Genomic DNA, 16,853 nt, shown 5'->3' with positions numbered 1-16,853 from the left:
ACGACGGTGTGAGACAATGACCACTGGATAACAGGGCTCCTGGAGCCAGTCCACACGGGTGCAAGTGGTGGTCGCTGGATTCTGTTTCAGAAGCACCTCCCCAAACGTGTTTAACGAAGACTGCACAGCAGAGAGGCCTGGCAGGCGTCACCGTCACACAGTGAGTGCCCTGTGCCATCTCTCAGGCTGCAGAAAAGAACCAGCATCTGATAGACACAAGCCCTGCATGTGGTCCAGGGGACACACCAGACCAACCCTACCAAAGGATGCTTCACGAGACAGCAGCCTGTGTCCAGGAAAGGCTGGGAGCATTCCAGTGTGTAGGGGACCGAGGAGACCTGACAATGACATGTTAACAGACAACTCCACGTGGGTCCTTCTGGAGAGGGGGAATCTCCCAAGTTGTCAGGCAGCAAGCGTGTTCATGCTGGCAACACAACAGGCAAGGAGCGCACCTTGGTGCGGCACATGGAGAATGAGCACCACTTTGCCATGCCTCTGTGAGTTCAAATGATTTTAAAAGATTAATGGAGGACACATACTTCCCATCATCAGAAAAATGGAACACCTTAACTTGGAACTAAGCACTTCAACACAGGAGGGGGATGGCAAAGACCATGGGCCATTCAAGTTCAAAGCTGAACCCAATTCTGATCGTAGTTCAATCATGGTTACGTGTCAGAGCGACATGCACTCCACCTGTGTTTTACATGTGTGACATGTGGATACCATCAGGAGACCAGTCTGTCACCCAGTCACTCCACCCAAAGTTCATGAAAGCAGATTTTTAAACCATCAGAATGTGCCAGGGGGATTGCGGAGAGCACAGCCAGAAGGTAGAGCCGCACACCAGAGATGACGTCAGGACCCACCTCAAGAGCCCCCAGCCCACCCAGGAGCAGGGAAGAGGCGCTCCACCAGAAGACGAGAGATGCGCCATCCAGTGTGGTGGCCATGCAGACTGTGCTCAAGGACAGTAAGGCCCGACCCTGAGGGAGTCTGCAGGCTGGGCAGCCCAAGACAGAGCAGAGCCCAAGGAAAGGCAGTGGCCGTCAGCAAGGCCGAGAGGAAAGCGGCATGCACACATACCCCTGCCGCCTCAGCACCAGTGCCTGCTGGAGGGTCCCGATTCAGCCTGGGAGCTCTGCAAAGGCGGCAGCAGCCCACGGCAGAGGGGAAGCCCAGTGGGCACCAGAACTAAGGACTTCAGGCGTTGGTGGATGAGGCTTGGGGGAGGGGAAAGATCCGCCAGCATGGCAGGCCTTCACAGGGCATCCTGCCTGAGGATCTGTCCCCGAGACTAAGCACAGCCGAGACCCCTTTTCACACGCAGCTCTCCAGCACGCAGCTTCTCTGGCAGTTAGCCAGCAACACAAACACCGTGCACGTCCTACGAAGGTGAGAGCACCTCCCATGGGTCCACGGAGGCCCAACCACAGCTGACCGATACTCAGTAACACCATCTTTTCCTCCCTGTACTTACCAACCAAAGGGACTCCACCGTGGCCCTCTCTGCCACTGTGTGCACTGGCAAGGTCAGACCGGGTCCCCAGGCTCCCGGCAGCCTGGGAGCTCACCACGGAGGCAATGCAACGGGAACTCTGGTCTCTAGGGCTGGCAAGTCAGTTTCCAGTACAAGCAAACAAATCAAAATAGAAACCTGGTTTCAAAAGAAAAAAGTATTCTTCAAATTGGCCTCTCAAACACACTGATCTAAGTCCAAGTTTTAATACCATCTAACTAATTAAAAATTTTCTTTGATTTCTAAAAGTCAAAACCAAATACAACCCATAATTTCACTTGAAACACCTCTGAGCTAAGTACTGACATTATTAGAAAGCTTATCACTTAAGAGTGAAATCAGGAGCAACATGGGGGACACAGTCCCACGTTCAGGACATGGAGGATGCATGGACGCCCAGGAGCTGCTTCTAGCACCAGGAGCACAGAGAGCCTGAGTCCTGCTACGCACTCTGCCTGGCAAGGCACCACCACGCCACAGGTCACCTGACAGGAGGAGAGTATTAAAAAGTTAGAGAAGGCAGCACGTTTCTTGTTCTATGTGAAACCACACACTGCACTGGAAAGGCAGCCCTGAAGGGTAGAGCCACTTTAGCAGGAGACCACCAAGGACAGCCAGAACCAGCCCCTTCCAGTGGCGACTTCTCTAGTAGTCACGTGCCGCTGTTCTCCCCCATTGCCGCTCTGTGGCAGACAGCCCTCTGCAGTGCATCCCCAGGCCTCTGCACGGCAACTGCTGCTGGCTGGTTCCCTCCAGGCCTGCAGAGCTCCTGGGCTGATCTGCCAGGGCTGCTGTCACTGAACCACAAAGGACAGCTTTCCCTCCCCCAGGAAAGCCAGACAGGGGAGCTCAGCCACCACACCCCGTCTGCCTGACCCGAGGTATAACACAGAGCTCACAGCCTTCCCAACCCCGAGTGACCAACCAGCCACCAGGGCCAAGTGCTGGGCAGGCCCAAAACGTGCACCACCACCGATGTGCCAGAGCACTCCTGGGAGGCACTGAGATCACGTCCACTGCAGAGAAGAGGACACACAGCATGCGCCAGGTCCAGCCAGCCAAGCCAGCTGGGAAGGGCAGCTGCCTGCACCACCCAGGGAGACAGCACATCCTGCAGGGGATCAGGCTTTTCCAGCACCCAGGACTACGGAGGGTCCTCTCACCTGGCAGGCCAGGGCCAAGATCACCATTCCCTGGCATCAGTGCCGTCCCCAGCCTAACCCACACATGGTGAGAGGATGCCACAAGTCAAAGGAGTGATGCTAACGAAGACGACCAGTACAGAAAACAGGACAGTGGGAAGGCACCACTCAGCCTGCTGTGGAGGGGGGCTCTAGGCACCGTCAAGCAACGTGGCACCCACCCACAGGGGTGCCCACGGACAGCAGGCCCTGAACACTTAGCGTGGTCACAGAAGGCACACTGACCCCAGTGCATCCAGTCCTGGACAGTCTGCTAGCCACGCATGTGCAGACCTCTGGGGAAGGTCGGTCCATGAAGACATTCCCTGAGGGCACTCGTTCAAGGTGGTCTAAGAGCAACACGCCAACGCTGACCTTCAGACTGGGTCACTTCTAGATCCAGCATTTCCCCAGAGTTTAAAAAGAGGATCTGGATTCTGGACCCCAATATAGTTCACCCAAAAGTCAGCTAAAGGACAAGTGTTCAGAATATCACCTTTTCGGCGATCTATGCTATCCTGTTTATCCTCCTAAAACACATGCAGAAACATGTGATTGGAACTTTCAGCTTCTGCATCAGCAACTCTGTCTGTCCTTGCCCCGAAGGAAGTCTCTGGCACCTAACGAGGCCCGGATGGGACAGAGTTATGCTAATACTGGCTTAATACTGACAGAATTAATACGTGATTAAGCCACAGGACACTTGTTATATTGATGCTTACCAAGAAATGAGATTTTTAGCATAAAAATGATAAAGTACAACTCAACAGAACAACATAGTTGGCAATTTCCCAGGACCATCCTCTAAGAAATATCTCCAAAATAATTATTTAATCTTTTCCCAATATTTTCTGTGCATACATTAATATACGGCTTCAATAAAAACAGGATCATTTGCACTGTTCACCACTGCCACACTTACTCCCATTTAAAAGCAGGTCATGACCATCTTTACAAGTTTTACATAAAATTTTTCCTTATTAAAAACTGCATGTTGAATGAAGTAACCTATTGATGGGACCTCTGAGTTTTTGTTTCTTTTTCTCAATGATTAAAAAAAGGAGGCAGGGGGTGGGTAGGCATGGCTAGAAGAAAATCTTGTTCACTTGGGCCTGCACCTTCACAGGATAAATTCCTGGAAATATGATTTCCAGCAATGCAGGTATCCCTGCTATGAGAGTAAATCTGCCCTGCAAATGGGCTCCACCATCTTCAGTCACAGCCTCTGAGGAGCCTCCCCTTGCCCTCTCCACAACAACCAGATGGTCCTGTCCATTGTCCATCAGTCTGATGTGGGGGAACGCTGACTGCTGGTGAGACTGAAATCTTGTTCAGTTATGGGCAATCTGCATCTGTGACATGAAGCCTGGACTGCTCACAACGTGACCCACTTCCTACCAGCATGTTCCAGCGCACATACAGAAGACCCAGAGAGCCAGTCAGGCTCCACGGCAGGAGGAAGAACAGAAGCAGGATGACCTTAAGAGACTCAAGTCGAAGCTCAAAAGCGCACTGCTGAAAGTCAGCCAGGCAAGACCCAGAGAAACAGGACTGAAGAAAAGGAAACCGTTCCTCAAGTACGCAGGTGGTGGACAAAGCAGGTTGACCACCTGAGATCCCCAAGGTCGCCAAAATCAAGTACACACGCAGTGGACAAAGCAGGTTGACCATCTGAGATCCCCAAGTCTGCCAAAGTTCTGCTGCATCCTGTTTAAAGGGAGAAGCTCTCCAAAAAGGCAATTTGGGTTATATAGAGTCATGCTGGGGCTGAGTTGTGGCTCAGTGGTAGAGCACTCGCCTAGCAAGCATGAGGCCCTGGGTTCGATCCTCAGCACCACATAAAAATAAAATAAAGGTATTGTGTCCACCTACAACTAAAAATATATTAAAAAAAAAAAAAAAAAAAAAAAAAAGTCATGCTTTGCTACCCGTTGACAGGGTCTGGCTCAGGTCTCCCTGGCAAAGGAGGGTCATACTACCTTCTTCTTATGGCTGAGGGAAAGGTGAGAATGCCTTCAACAGGTCTGGCTCAAGGTCACCTCCCTCACCATTGTGGGGTCAGCCTTGAGCTCTACCCGCCTGCATCCTTGACCTCCGGCACTCCTGCTGCCCCAGCTCTGCTCTGCAGCTTCCACCGCCTGCAGCCCCACATTCCTCCCATGTGCTGGATGCACAGCTGCCCACGTGTTGCTCCCAGATGGTTGACCACTGCTTGCAGGCCTCCTGAACGGCCAACACCCAGCCTACGTCTCCTGCTGCTCTACCTCCTCCTCCTCCTTCCTTATCTGTGCCGGACAGGCCTCGTCTGCTGGTCCCTTAACTGCCATTTGACCCGGAACTCAAATGTGACCTCCACGAAGGCACAGCAGAACACACCTGCTCCACTCCTTGAAGCAGCTGCCTCTTACTGCAGAGCCTGGACGCAGCAGCTGTCAGATCCCAGGCTCACCTGCATTCCACCAGAAGCGCCTCTAAAATGATAGTCAAGGATCCTCTTTTTAAAGACACAAACAGAAAAACAAAATCTAAGTAGAGATAAGAGCCTTAAAAGACCAGAGGCCGGAAGCTGGAAACAGACCTGAAAGGGCTGAAACCTACCGCAGCAATAGGTAAGGCCAACCTATTGAGGTAGGGGAGATTGCACTGAAAACAGAATCAAGAACTTAAAAAGTGGAGATCCAAGATGGCGGACGAGAGGGAGGCTGCGTTGTCTGCTCCAGAACTCGGGTTTCAAGCAGAGGATATCTGTTTCTTGGTGAGGCAGTTCTTGCAGCTTATCGATCCCCTGCTGTTTACCCCATTTATCTACCGTGATCACCTGCAGTCTGCCAGCATATCGACCACTTTTTGAGTGCAGATTGCTCACTTTCTGGCATCTACCATTCACCATTTGTCTGCAGCTTGCCTGTCCGTCGCCTGCCTTTCACCTACCCATCACCCACCACCCGAGGTTTACCTCCTGATCATCCGACAGCAGTCAGTAGACTGACCACAGACTGCCAGTGGAGCACCAGCTGCCTGCTGTTCTCTGTCACAGTACCTGCAGGTTTGGTTACACATGGCTGCCGCCATTTTGAGACAACAGCCAGGACTTGTAGGACCCATGGCTGGACTGACTGAGCCCCGTCTCCAGGATCCCTCAGTCGGACCGATCACTCCCTGCCTCCGGATCCCTCACATTGACTGACTGCTCCCTGCCACCAGGACCCCCAGACCAACTGATTGCACCCTGCCTCCAGGATCCCGCAACTAGACTGACAACACCCCACCTCAAGGACCCCTGCCCTACCAACCGCACCCCGCCTCCAGGACCTCCAGCCAACCACACCCACACCCTGAGCTGCAGCTCCCCATTTGCCAACACATTTGGAAGTCAGAGTGGCCATCTTGGATAATCCTGAAAGCTGTAGCTCCCATCTTTAGGTGGGGCAAATCCCATCCTGAGACGCCTGCTGGAGACTGGAAGCTCACTGTCAGGTACCTCTCATGCATCAGGTTGCTGAAGACTGGGAGGTCTGAATACTAAATAACTGTTATAGTGTAGAGTTTCTTTTGTCTCCTTACTGAAGTTTTTCTCCTTTAAGTTTTTCTTTACTTTTCTCGCTCTCTTTTCCTTTTGTTTATCTGTTCCCTCACTCTTTCTCCCTTTGCTCATGTTAACAACCAACTTGTTTTGATTACACTCTCACTCTTTCTATTAACTAGAATTTCTGTATATTCTTTTCTTATCCCACTAACAGCTACATCCTACATCCCTCCGCATCCTCTTTGTCTTCCATTAGAAACTGTAGACCTTATTCCAAATCTATTGGTTATACTGAAAATAATAATCCAACTCATTCTGTTTATTATGACAATATTGTTAATGTCCTCGCAGGGGCTATTTGGTTTCGGGTTGAATACTGTCTGAACTGGGCACTGCTAATATTGATCTCCCGCTTAAAGAAAGGTTTTGGAAAACTAAAGAGTCTCTATAAGCTTATGGGGGGAAACAGCAATACTCCAGATCTGCACTGCTAGAGGGGAAGATACAAGAACAACAAGAAAAAACAAGGGAAGAAAATGATCCAAACAAATCTAGATTAATATGAATAGAATCCAGTGACAGTATGATAGAAGAAATGTCAGAAAAGGACTTCTCATTATACATAATTAAAATGATTTGTGAAGCAAAAGATGAGATAAGAGAGCAAATGCAGGCAATGATCATACCAATAAGTGGTTGAAAGAGCAACTGCAGGAAGCAAAGGTCATTTCACCAGAGAGCTAGAGATTCTTAAAACAACAACAACAACAACAACAACAAAACCAAGAAAAACGGAAATCCTTCAAATGAAGGAAACAATAAACCAAATAAAAAAACTCAATGCAAAGCATCACCAAAAGACTAGACCACTTGGAAGACAGATCCTCAGACAATGAAGACAAAATATTTAATCTTGAAAATAAAGTTGCCCAAATAGAGAAGATGGTAAGAAATCATGAACAGAACCTCTGAGAACTATGGAATATCATAAAAAGACCAAATTTAAGAATTATCAGGATTGAGGAAGGCACAGAGATACAAACCAAAGGAATGAACAACCTATTCAATGAAATAATATCAGAAAATTTCCCAAGCCTGAAGAATGAAATGGAAAATCAATTACAAGAGGCTTACAGAAAACCAAATGCACAAAATCACAACAGATCCACACCAAGGCACATTATAATGAAAATGCCTAACATTAAATAAAGACAGGATTTTGAAGGCCGTGAGAGAAGAGCATCAGATTACATATAGGGGGAAACCAATACGGTTATCAGCAGACTTCTCAGCCCAGACTCTAAAAGCTAGAAGGGCCTGGAACAACGTATTTCAAGCTCTGAAAGAACATGGTTGCCAACCAAGAATCCTATACCCAGCAAAACTAAACTTCAGATTTGAAGGCATAATAAAACCCTTCCATGATAAATAAAAGTTAAAAGAATTTACAAATAGAAAACCTGCACTACAGAATGTTCTCAACAAAATATTCCATGAGAAGGAAATGAAAAACAACAATGTAGGTCAGCAAAGGGAGGAACTACCTTAAAGGAAAATCCATTCAAAGGAGAAACCAAGTCAAGTTAAAAACCAAAAATAAGCCCAAATGACTGAGAGTACAAATCATATCTCAATAACAATCCTGAACGTTAATGGCCTAAACTCATCAATCAAGACATAGATTGGCAGATTGGATTAAAAAGAAAGACCCACCAATATGCTGCCTTCAAGAGACTCATCTCATAGAAAAAGACATCCACAGACTAAAGGTGAAAGGATGGGAAAAAACCTACCATGCACATGGACTCAGTAAAAAAGCGGGGGTTTCCATCCTTATATCAGATAAAGTGAACTTCAAGCCAAAGTTAGTCAGAAGGAACAAAGAAGGACATTTCATACTGCTTAAGGGAACCATAAATCAGGAAGACATAATGATCATAAATATTTATGCCCCAAACAATGGTGCATCCCTGTACATCATACAAATCCTTCTCAATTCCAGGAACCAAATAGACCACAACACAATAATCCTGGGTGACTTTAACACACTGCTGTCACCACTGGATAGATCTTCCAAACAAAAACCAACAAAAGAAACCATAGAACTCAATAACACAATCAATAACCTAGACTTAATAGACATATATAGGATATTCCATCCATCAACAAGTGAATTCACTTTCTTCTCAGCAGCACATGGAACCTTCTCGAAAACAGACCATATGTTATGCCACAAAGCAGCCCTCAGTAAATGCAAGAAAAATAGAGATACTGCCTATGTTCTATCAGATCATAATGGAATGAAATTAGAAATCAATAACAAAATAAAAAACAGAAATTACACTAACACCTGGAGACTAAATAACATGCTATTGAATGAAGCATGGATAATGGAAAACATCAGGGAGGAGATAAAAACATTCTTAGAGGTAAATGAGAACGACGATACAACATATCAAAATTTTGGGACACTATGAAAATTCAAGAAAAGAATAAAAAGTCAACAACTAAATGACCTAACATTACAGCTCAAACACCTAGAAAAAGAACAGAATAACAGCAAAAGTAGTAGAAGACAGGAAATAATTAAAATCAGAGATTAAATCAATGAAATTGAAACAAAAGAAACAGTTAAAAAAAATTGACAAAACAAAAAGTCGGTTCTTTGAAAAAGTAAACAAAATAGACAAACCCTTAGCCACACTAACAAAAAGGAGAGAGAAAAATTACTAAAATTCATGCTGAAAAGGAAGTATGACAGACACCACCGAAATACATAACGAGAAGCTACTTTGAAAATCTATATTTCAAACAAAATAGAAAATAATGAAGACACTGACAAATTTCTAGAGACATATGCTCCTCCCAGACTGAAGCAGGAGGACATACACAACTTAAACAGATCAATTTCAAGCAATGAAATAGAAGAAGCCATCAAAAGCCTACCAACGAAGAAGCCCAGGACCAGACGGATTCTCAGTCGAGTTCTACAAGACCTCCAAAGTAGAACTCATTCCAGTGCTCCTCAAAGTATTCCAGGAAATAGATAAGGAGGGAACCCTTCCAAACTCATTCTATGAAGCTAGTATCACCCTCATCCCCAAACCAGACAAAGACACATCAAAGAAAGAAAATTTTAGACCAATATGCTTGATGAATATCGACGCAAAGATTCTTAACAAAATCCTGGCAAATCACATTCAAAAACATATTAAGAAGATAATGCACCACGATCAAGTGGGGTTCATCCCGGGAATGCAAGTTTGGTTCAACATCTGTAAATCAATAAACATAATCCATCATGTCAATAGACTTAAGGATAAGAATCATATGGTTATTTCAATTGACACAGAAAAAGCGTTTGGCAAAATACAACACCCCTTCATGCTCAAAACACTAGAAAAAATAGGGATAGTAGGAACTTACCTCAACATTGTAAAGGCTATTTATGCTAAGCCCATGGCCAACATCATTCTTAACGGAGAAAAACTGAAACCATTCCCTTTAAAAATGGGAACAAGACAGGGATTTCCTCTTTCACCACTTCTATTCAAAATTGTCCTCGAAACTCTAGCCAGAGCAATTAGACAGACCAAAGAAATTAAAGGGATTCAAATAGGAAAAGAGGAACTCAAGCTGTCACTATTTGCTGTGACATGATTCTCTATTTAGAGGATCCAAAAAACTCCTCCAGAAAACTTCGAGACCTCATCAATGAATTCAGCAAAATAGCAGGATATAAAATCAACATGCACAAATCTGAAGCATTTTTATACATAAGTGATGAAACATCTGAAAGGAAAATGAGGAAAACAACTCCATTCGCAATAGTCTCAAAAAAATAAATAAATAAAATACTTGGGAATCAATCTAACCAAAGAGGTAGAAGATCTCTACAATGAAAACTACACAACATTGAAGAAAGAAATTGAGGAAGACCTTAGAAGATGGAAAGATCTCCCATGTTCTTGGATAGCCAGAATGAATATTATCAAGAAGGCCATACTTCCAAAGGTGATATACAGATTTAATGCAATTCCAATTAAAATCCCAATTACATTTCTCATAGAAATAGAAAAAGCAATCATGAAATTCATCTGGAAAAACAAAAGATCCCAAATAGCCAAAGCAATCCTGGGCAGGAAGAGTGCTCACAATACCAGACCTTAAACTCTACTATAGGGCAATAGAAACAAAAACGGCGTGGTAATGGCACCAAAATAGACAGGTAGATCAATGATACAGGATAGAAGACACAGAGACAAATCCACATAAGTACAGTAACCTCATACTAGACCAAGGTGTCAAAAACATACAATGGAGAAAAGATAGCCTCTTCAACAAATGGTGCTGGGAAAACTGGAAATCCATATGCAGTAAAATGAAACTAAACCCCTATCTCTCACCCTGCACAAAACTCAACTCAAAATGGATCAAGGATCTAGGAATTAGACCTGAGACCCTTCACCAAATAGAAGAAAAAGTAGGCCCGAATCTCCATCACGTTGGCTTAGGACCAGATTTCCTTAACAAGACCCCCATAGCGCAAAAACTAAAAGCAAGAATCAATAAATGGGATAGATTCAAACTACAAAGTTTTTTCGCAGCACAAGAAACAATCAACAATGTGAAAAGAGAGCCTACAGAGTGAGAGAAAATCTTTTCCACACACACTTCAGACAGAGCGCTCATCTCCAAAGTTTATAAAGAACTTTAAAAACTTTACACCAAAAATACAAGGAACCCAATCAATAATGGGCTAAGGAAATGGGCAGACACTTCACAGAAGATATACTAGGTGATCAACAAATATATGATCATCCCTAGTAATTAGAGAAATGCAAATTAAAACCACCCTAAGACTGCATCTAACCAATTAGAATGGCTATTATCAAGAACACAAGCAATAATGAGTGTTGACGTGGATGTGGGGAAAAGGCACACGCATACATTGCTGGTAGAGTTGCAAACTGCTGCAGCCACTCTGGAAAGCAGCATGGAGATTCCTCAGAAAACCTGGAATGGACCCACCATTTGCCCCAGCTATCCCACTCCTCGGTAGGTCCCACTACCCAAAGGAGTTAAAATCAGCATACTATAGTGATGCAGACACATCAATGTTCATAGCAGCTCAATTCACAAGAGCTAGATTATGGAACCAACCTAGATGCCCTTCAACGGACGAATAGATAAAGAAATTGTGGTATATATAGACACAATTAATGTATGAGTAATGGAATATTACTCAGTCATAAAATCATGGTGTTTGCTGGTAAATGGATGAAGTTGGAAAATATCAGGCTAAGTGAAATAGGCCAAGCCCAAAAAACCAAAGGCCGAATGTTTTCTCTGATAAGTGCATGACAATATATAACGAGGCGGGTGATGGGAGGAAGTGAAGAATGAAGGAACTTAGGATGGTGTAGAGGAAAAAGGGGTGGGAGGGGGTGCGGATGGAAAAACAATAGAATGAGACAGACAGTATTACCCTATATATATGTATGATTACATGAATGGTGTGAATCTACATTGTGCACAACCACAGAAATGAAAAGTTGTGCCCCATTTGTGTACAATAAATCAAAATGTGTTTATAAAAATAAAAAATATTTTAATTAAAAAACAACAACAACAACAAAAAACTTAAAAAGCAAGAAGCCTCTGGATTCACACCAAATTGCAATGCTGGGCAGTTGTCCCTCTCCTGTTCTGGCCAAAGAATGCCACTGCTTCCTCTGGAAAGGGAAACAACCTCTGACCTGGGGTCAACAGTCACAGTGGAGGGTCCCTCTGGACACAGACAGCAAGCTCTTCCTTGGCTGGTGCTTGGACCCCAGGCTCCTCCTGCACGTGGCCCTACCAGAAGCAGCAGGCAAGGGCTTCCAGACATTCCTCCAGGGAATGCAGAAAGCCACGGAAGCTGACGAGTGCTATGAGGGGAGTCCACAGGGCCTGGTAAAGAGGTCCTCTGTAGGCAGACCGTGAGGGGAGTCCACGGGGCCTGGTAAAGAGGTCCTCCGTAGGCAGACCCTGAGGGGAGTCCACGGGGCCTGGTAAAGAGTGCCACCGTAGGCAGACCAGGAGCACACACTCAAGAGGCCAGTGGCAAGCACACAGAGAGCCCAGGAAGGCCCTGAAACGAAAGCCCAAATACAGTGATTTCAGGGAGAACTTGAAGAGAAACTCAAAATCCAGAGACACAGGAGGATACTTTATATCCACGAAACAAAGACAGGTTAAGAAGCAGAAAGGGCAGGCACAGGAGAAAGCTCTTGGAATAAAAGGAGCGGCTGGGCTGTGCTCAGTGGCAGAGCCCTTGCCTAGCCCATGTGAGGCTCTGGATCCACCCTCAGCATCGCATACAAAGGTAAATAATATAATGACACCATGTCCATCTACAACAAAAAGATATTTCAAAAAAAAAAAAAGAAAATGAGAACTCAGTTGAGGGACACCCAGAAAGAAATGGGAGACCAAGGGCATGCAGCCTCAACAGACTGGGGCAGGGTGTCCAGTTGGTGACCACGGAAAATAACCACCTATCTTACATTTCTAAATTACTGAGTGAATGTCAAAGCTCTCACTGTAGCAGTGAAGTCTGAGGAGCAACGGCCATGTTTACTAGCTGAGTCTGTCACTCCAGATCGTACTCATAAACACAACTTTGTGTCCCATAAACACAACCAACTAAAATCTGCCAATTTATAATGGGGGGGGGGTAGTAGAAAACCTATGAAAAATTAAGAGTGCCAATCCAGAATCTGACAGAATTTCAGAAAGAGAAAGCAAATGGGAAGAAGCCAAAGTGTTGAATCAAGGAAAACGGCCAGAACTGAGGATCACAGGTTTCCAAATCAAAAGACGCAGAGTTGGCAAGACACCAGGTGAAAACAGACCCCAGAGGAATCTTGTTCTGGGCTTCCTTTGTTGTTTTTTAAATACCTTTATTTATTCCTTTTTTATGTGGTGGTGAGGATCAAACCCAGTGCCGCACACGTGCCAGGCTGGCCCTCGACCTCAGCCCCCCTGGTGTTCTCCATTTCAGAGAGCGAGACTTTGACCTTAGCCAACACAGTCACGCAAGAAGGCTGCACACTCAGGAGGGCTGAGGCTTTGGCAGCCCTGCAGAGGAGGACAGAGCCGTGTGCGACTCTCATGCAGGCGCCGGGAGAGCGCAGGGCCTCAGCTCCCCTCAGCAACTCCCAGAGCGGGCGCTCCAGCAAGCTGGGCGCAAAGACTGCAGGATGCGGGCTCCCCAAGCGCAGGGGCTGTTGCGGTGCGCAGCTCAGTCCAGGCACTTCACCGCAGCAGAGTCCGAGGCACTGGAAGAACTGATTCAAAACGAGATGAACAGAATACTGCCTTTCACCAGACAAAACGCACACAATTTCTTGGAAAGAGCTTTAAGACAACTGGTGCAGTACCTGGGGTTGAATTTTAGTGACATGTAGAAAACCAAGCAAAGAGCAAACAAAACTTATAACTTCAGGAAAAATCAAAAGTGAAATGACCCCATCAGACCACCTGGCCCAGCTGTGGATGGCACACACAAGATGAATGAACAGACACCACTACACACTGAACTCACCAAATCAGGGATGTCCCCACCTTGGGGAGCCACGATCTGTATGCACAGAGAAGGAAGCAGGTGAAAGAAAGTGGGGCACTTCACATCCACTCTCGTCTGTGAAACAGGGTGCAAGGTGCAAGCAAGTCAAGTAGACAAGCTCTTCAGAGTTGGAAGCAAAGGCCCAGGGGGTCCACAAGGAGCCCGAGGAGGGTACTGTGAGGGAGGAAACGTGACTGAGGAAGGACACTGCGACATTTTCCTTACCAGCCCCTGTTGGTATGGCTTTGAATTATACAAAGATATAATCTTGATTTGAAACAAGATTTTCTTTTTTATTTGTTCTTTTTAGTCATACATGACAGTAGAGTGTATTTTGGCATATCAAACGTGGAGTATGACTTCCATTCCTGTGGTTGTACATGATGTGCAGATGCGCTGGTCGTGTGTTCACACACAAACATAGGGAAGTGATGCCAGATTTTTATTTTAAAATTCGTATGAATGTCAATTACACATAGTAAGAGAGCATACACTTGGTCAACGTATCGTTACCAACCTCACAGCAAGAACTACGAGGATGACTAATGCGATGACGGACGCCAGGACATGTTTGAGAACAAGTGTCTGGCTCATCTTTAGTGGCATTCGAGGAACTCGGTATGTCTGGCCAAACAATAGCCTACCAGTCATTTTACCTGTAAAATGTCTGATTCTAAAAGTCAGGAGGTAGAAAAAAATAAAACCTTGCTTTAGCCAAAAGTATCATGTAATCACATTTTATAATGCTATACATGTAAAAAGAGCTTCATTATTTTCTTGGTTTCCAGATGCTGAATGCTGGTGCTGGCGGTCTGAGGGAATGTGCATTCTGACATATTAATTTGGGTTTTCTGGCTGTTTTTCTACTTCGTCAAAAATATGAACATCCATCTTGGACTTTGTGCCGCCGTAATGTGGAATCTGAGAAATCGGCTGTGCTGGTTCCTCTGGAGCTTGATTGTACTTCCTACGACCACATGTTCATGGGAGGGTGCACACAAGAGGCCACGTCAAATGTGCACTACAAGACCCGTTTTCTACCAAGACTTTCTGGTAAACAATCTTCACTTGGGAAGTTCTAAGGAGGAGCTATCTGACCATGGAAGATCATAAATCATGCCAGTAGTCACAGTATAATTATCTGAAATCCTGTCCAAGTCAGTGTCTTGATGGGGGTTGACTGGGGGCCTGAAGCCCTGCACCACAGCCCCAGCCAGCCCTCTGCCACTCAGGCGCAAGCAGCAGCAGAGTCCCAGCCTGCTGCCATCTGTGTGGCACCTCCCTTCCTAGCCTTCCAGTCTGGACCACTCCATCTACCTGGAAAATTCTTAATTACCTTTCCACCCCAGTTCAAGGACATCCCTCATGAACTTTCCAACAGGTGATCACTGCCTCCTCTTTCTTATCTTCACAGCTTGCACACGTTTCCATCACTGCACTTACCACACTTAACAATTCTAAGTGAATCTTCTAGACTAAACCACAAACTCTTAAGAAAAATATCTGTATCTTCTTTACCTTTGCAACCCCAGAACCCCAAAAGTGACTGACATTACAGTTTCCAGTACATGTAATTGAAGTGCTGAAGAAGTGAGGCCATAAGACTTAGGTCAGACAATCACAAGACTAAAACAACAAAGTCAGAGTACTCAATGACCCAAGAAATCCTCAACAGGTCACTAAGAAGTCAGCCTGCCTGATGGAGTGGTTGCTGTGACATGGGTCCACCTGAGCATGGCATGGGCTGGCACTCTCCCTAGGCAGCATGAGTCTAGGTAAGATGAGACAGACCTCTAAACAGCCTTGGCTCATAGCAGAACACAGTATCAGGAAAGTATCCATCACTGTGAATTAGTTAATGGACCTTTTAAGGCTGTTACTGAGCTTTGAGCAAGTAGGTTCCATTTTCTCCAAGTCCTAAACTCTCATGGTAGGTTAACTATTGATGTTTTAGATTCAGAGAAATGGGAATTCACATGATGGTGGCTCTTTTTTTTATTTTGGAGACAGGGTTTAGCTAAGTTACTCAGACTGGACTTGAACTTTATGATCCTCCTACCTGAGCCTCCAGAGTAGCTGGAATCATAGGCCAGCTCCTGGAGATGGCAGCTATTCTTAACCAAGCACCTTCTCAGCTACTTTAAAACACTGCTTTAGAACATTCTATCACACACTTAATGAGTTTACCCGGAGGGTACTGTGTGTTGGAAATTAAAATATAAACCAAGGCAATATGATTCATCCAACGTTTCAGGTTTGCTCAGCTATCTTGTGTTTATCTTAAAGGGGTTTTAAGAAAGCTGCCTGCTAAGAAAGTGACTGGACTACCCCAAGCAGACAAATGTGTGAAGTCATTGCCTGAGGGCTTGGGGTAGCTTTGGAACTACTAATCTACAAACCCCAAAACTGAAGGACAAGTCATCCTGCAAGTGAAGATGACGGCCTCAGATTACTCCAGACGTTTCATTTGCTCGTGTGCACTTTTTAATAAGCAGAACGCAAGTCAGTTTCTCTTTTGGCTTACAGGGTATGCAAACACCCTCTCGTCTTCTCAGTCGGACGGGAGACGTCGCACGGCAGCTAACCCTAAGCACCTGGCCCTCTTCCAAGGGGGCTACGCACAAAAATACCCTCGCGAACAGGCCATGTGTCGGAACAGCTCCAGGTCCCAACGCCGTGCCCGTCACCCACTAGGGACGCAAGTGTTTCCTCGCGGTCAGGGGCGCGCAGGGAGGCTTCCTGCAGAGCGGTCTTGGCGCCAGGCCGAGGCGGGAGACTTCGACGGCTGCCCGGGCCGTGGTCCGCACTGGGAAGAGGAAAGCACATCTCCACCGGACCTGGGCCGGTCGCTGCTAGCCGGAGCGCTGGGCACGCCGCAGGTCCCACCTCGCAGCCCAGACTGGGAGAAGCGAGGGCCCCGCCGGCTCCGCCCTCCCCGCGGGCGCGGACCCCAGCCGGCGCAGGAAGGCCACGTCCCCGGGGACGGACGCGACTCTATGGTATGCGCGGGGCCGC

General features: G+C 46.0%; 1 protein-coding gene across 3 annotated transcripts in view; it reads right to left on the bottom strand.

The window, feature by feature from the left end:
* Hdlbp (high density lipoprotein binding protein) overlaps positions 1-16,853 on the bottom strand; it is a 63,928-nt gene that overhangs the window by 46,631 nt on the left and 444 nt on the right. The gene's annotated exons all lie outside the window — the stretch shown is intronic.

Source organism: Sciurus carolinensis, chromosome 3 (assembly GCF_902686445.1).
Source record: "Sciurus carolinensis chromosome 3, mSciCar1.2, whole genome shotgun sequence".
NCBI classification, from domain to species: Eukaryota; Metazoa; Chordata; class Mammalia; order Rodentia; family Sciuridae; genus Sciurus; species Sciurus carolinensis.
Note: the sequence above shows the minus strand (reverse complement) of the source record. Positions and strands in the feature narration are given on the sequence as shown.